The sequence below is a fragment of the Populus nigra genome, chromosome 2 (assembly GCF_951802175.1).
Source record: "Populus nigra chromosome 2, ddPopNigr1.1, whole genome shotgun sequence".
Classification (NCBI taxonomy): Eukaryota; Viridiplantae; Streptophyta; class Magnoliopsida; order Malpighiales; family Salicaceae; genus Populus; species Populus nigra.
Window position 1 is genome coordinate 2,902,672 of NC_084853.1, and position 4,251 is coordinate 2,906,922.

Here is a 4,251-nt window from a genome sequence, read left to right on the forward strand (position 1 = left end):
TCCTCTAGGCACTTTTACAGATCTATCAGCAAGTAAAAGAGTTACAGAAGTAGGTTTTAACTCACCTAGATTGAGACTTTGAAAAACCAAATATGGAAGTAAATTCACATTAGCTCCAAGATCAAGTGAAGCTCTATCAATTTTATGTTCTCCAATAAAGCAAGAAATTGTAGGGTCTTTATATTTAAAAGCATTATCGTTCTGAAGAATGACACTTACTTGTTCGGCTAAAAAGACTTTCTTTCTCACATTCAGTTTTCTCTTCACAGTGTACAAATCTTTCAAAAATTTAGCATAAGACGGTACCTGTTTAAAAGCATCTAACAAAGGTATATTGATCCTTACCTATTTGAAAGTTTCAAAGATTTCAGAGTTGTGATTGACTTTCCTTTGTTTGGTCATGGCATGAGGAAATGGAAGTGCTGGTGGGGAATCAGTCTCCTCCTTGCAATGTTCAGGTTCAACCCTTTCCTTACCCTCAGAGACTAACTCATCTTCTTTCTCACAAAGTTCAAGAACGGGTTTTTCAATAACCTTACCACTGCGGAGAGTAGTGACTGATTTGACTTGATCCATATGTTGGCTTCCATAACTACTTGTACTTGAATTGTATTGCCTTTTGGGATTTTGATGTGGTTGAGATGGAAAGTTACATTTTTCCTGAAAACTAAGAGCATATGTGAACTTTGCAAGAGTATCTTTTAGATCTGCCATGGTTTGAGCATTTTGAGTGTTGATTGTCTCTTGTTTTTCAATGAATATATGCAGTGTTTCCTCAAGATTTCTTCTAGGAGGGGGAACATAAGGAGGTGCATATCCATGAGAATTTTGAAAATTATGTTGGGCTTGAAATGGTGGCTGTCAAGTTTGTGCATTATTGTTACCACTCTTTCAACTGAAATTTGGGTGATTTCTCCATCTAGGGTTGTACGTTTGCGAGTATGGGTTATGACTTGGCATTTGGTAACTATTTAAAGCATTGACTTGTTCATGGAGACATTCCTTAAAAGAAGGCAAAGTTGGACAATCATTAGTTGAGTGTTCATTAGTTTCACAAATTTGACACATAATTTCTTGAACAGATTTTATTTGTCCACTCTTTTTTAATTCTAGTGCCTCGACTTTTCTAGCTAAAGATGCAAATTTGGCTTGGAGGTCATGATCTTCCCTAAGGTTATACATGTCTCCATTAGATGTATGAGGTTGAGTTTTACCCGGTGCCTCACACGTACCTGTGGTGTCCCAATTTTGAGCATTTTCAGCTAGCAAGTTTAGGTACTTCATTGCTTCATCAGGGTCTTTATCTTCAAAAGTTCCATTGCACATCAATTCCACCATTTGCCTATCTTTAGGTGTTAACCCTTCATAAAATTGTGAGATCAATCTCCATGTTTCAAAACCATGATGAGGACATGTATTAAACAAGTCTTTATATCTATCCCAACACTTGTAAAATGTTTCTCCTGGTTTTTGAGTGAAAGTGGTGAATTGTCTTTTGAAAGAGTTTGTTATGTGAGATGGAAAAAACTTCTTTAAAAATTGTTGTTGCATTTCATCCTGACCTAATATTTTATAGACATGTTTTAGCTTTATCTTTTAATAAAAAAGGAAAAAGCTTTAATCTCATGGTGTTCATGCTACAATTTAAGTCATTATAGGTGTTACAAACTTCTTCAAATTAGAAAAACATATAAAAGTAAAAACAAAAGAAAATAAAAGAAATATAAAATTTATAAAATACTTACCTCCCCGGCAATGGCACCAAAAACTTGACACGATCAAAGAGAGGTGAATTGTATAAATTACAAATAAAGAGAAAGATTTGAAGAGAATAATAATAGAAAAGGAGTTTAAGAGAGTTTTGGGAACTGATATTGATGTAAGGATTAAACAATAATAAAACGAATGTCAAGGTTAGAGGATCCACTAATGGTATTTCAAATAAATATAATATAAACTATTTTTATTATTCAATTGGAAACCACCCACAAAGGAGGTTCCAATCAGATGATTTATCGTTATTAGCTCATTAGAAATTGTTAACATGATCATATTAATTATCTTATCTAAGTAACACCATACTTATAAATATCATCAAGCATTCATGTTGCTAGCTTATGTTAACAACAAATCAAGTTCCTATCATAACAACGATGTCAGCCGAAAACTATAAAGGATCAAGCATTTGATGTACCAAGTGTTATACAACACAAATCTAGATTAACCATTTAACAAGCAAGGTATTAAGAATTAGTAAGATAAAAAGATAAGACATGCTAATAACAATTTTTCTTGGATATAAACATTAAAGTCCATGTTGAGTTTATATTATACCTATTCTAACACCATTTGTAAAACCTTTTCACCTTGACATAATTAACTTAACTAAACATAATGAAGAAGAAAAACATAAATAAACAATATACGAACATGATTATGATATAAGTTAATTAAGTATATGAAAGGAAATAGAAAAGCATAAACAAGAGATTAATATAGCATGAAAGAAAACTTGAATATTACAAAGATATAAAGAGAGAAAGCAAGAATATGATTTTGTTCTGAAAAATAATATGATTAAATACATGGCAAATGCCTCCTTTTATAGGCTAAGATTCAGAACTATTGATTGGTGGACTAAGAAAATAGTTGGTGGGCAACCATTGATTTGGTGGCTGGTTTTTGACATTGTTGGCTGCTAGTTCTTGATATTGTTGGCAGATTTTTGATATTGTTGGCTGGCCAAAACGTCATTGCTAACATTAGAATTTGAGCCCTTTGTTCCATGAAAGCTATGGTAAATTATCTCAACTTTCCAATAAAAAAAACCAGAGCTCATTTGGACTTCTAGAACTCAAGATATGGGTTGGAAACCAAACAGTGTTTGAGCTGCAGGACAGGTTCCGACTTCTCCATTGTTGCTAAGATTTGAACTTGAAAACGGCAGAATTGAGTTTGAACTCTTCATGAAAGTTTTAGGTATATGTCTTATGTTTCCATCCATATAAAGTAGAACTAAATCTGAGTTCTACAACTCCAGTTATGATGAAATAACCGAATGGTGTTCCAGTTTGGAATTGAACCAACATCTCTTCTCTTAGCCTAGTCCTCTTTTTGTCTCTTCACTTTCAATAGTTAATCACATCAATAAATCCTTTGAATTGTGAGATATATCTGCATTCAAAACAAGCATTTACTATAAATTAAAGATATATTATATTATTAGACTTGTTATTATAAAACATGCTTTAGTTAGGGAATTTAACGATACTTCAGTGCAGTACGATGATATAAAGCCTTAATGAGAATGCATTTTTAAGTACTAATCAATGCTCTCCACCTTTGAGACCCCACAGTGTTGAAAGATGAGTTCCCTAATAGAGATGATTGCTTTCCACAATGGGGAAGAGGAATGATGCGTTTGAACAATCCAAATGGTGCCACTACTCAAGTAGAAATGGTGGATCGAGTGAATCCAAACTAAGTGTGTTTTAAGATGTATATGCCATAGTTGCTTGCCAAGAAAGCTTCTATTACGGGCACGAAGATCAAATCAACCTAGACCACCTTCTGCTTTAGGCATGCAAACAGTCTTCCAAGCAACTAAAGCTGAGGTGCTTCTTCGAACATCACTAGTCCATAGAAAATTTATGCAGATGTTAATAATGTTCCTCATCACTATTGCAGGGATAGGGAAAATATTTAGCCAAAACTGGACTTTCCCAAATAGGACAGACTAGAGGAGCTCCAAACACCTTGCATACAAAAGATGTTTGCCAATCCATCCTTGGACTGACGATTGCAATTCCTGCAAAAACAGGGACAACTGGCTTGCTAGTAACCGATGGGGACTTAGTGGGACCCCAAGATAAGTGAAAGGAAATTGCCCTTCTTTGAAGCCAGAAGTTGTGAGAATAGATTGCTTTTGAACAAAGCCTACTCCCCCAAAGAAAAGGAATGATTTCTGTGGATTAATGTCCAAACCCAAAGTCTAGCCAAAGAGAGTGAGCTATTGGAGAATGCAAAGAACTGAAAAGGAGTCACCATGAGAGAGAAGTAAAACATCATCTCCAAAAGCAAGGTGAGTGATACCTTGCACTGCACACTTTGGATGAAAACGGAAGCCCTCCTGCTTGGAAGCAAGCATGATCATTCTTGAGAAGTATTTCATACAACATATAAAAAGGTACGAGGACAATGGGTCTCTTTGTTGAACTCCATTATGACCCAAAAAAACCCATGGATATCACC

The 4,251-nt window shown here is 34.6% G+C and overlaps 1 pseudogene; it reads left to right on the forward strand.

Moving 5' to 3' along the window:
* The first annotated feature begins 1,396 nt into the window (after window positions 1-1,396).
* LOC133684375 (small nucleolar RNA R71) lies at window positions 1,397-1,507 on the forward strand (annotated as a pseudogene).
* The last annotated feature ends 2,744 nt before the right edge of the window (window positions 1,508-4,251 follow it).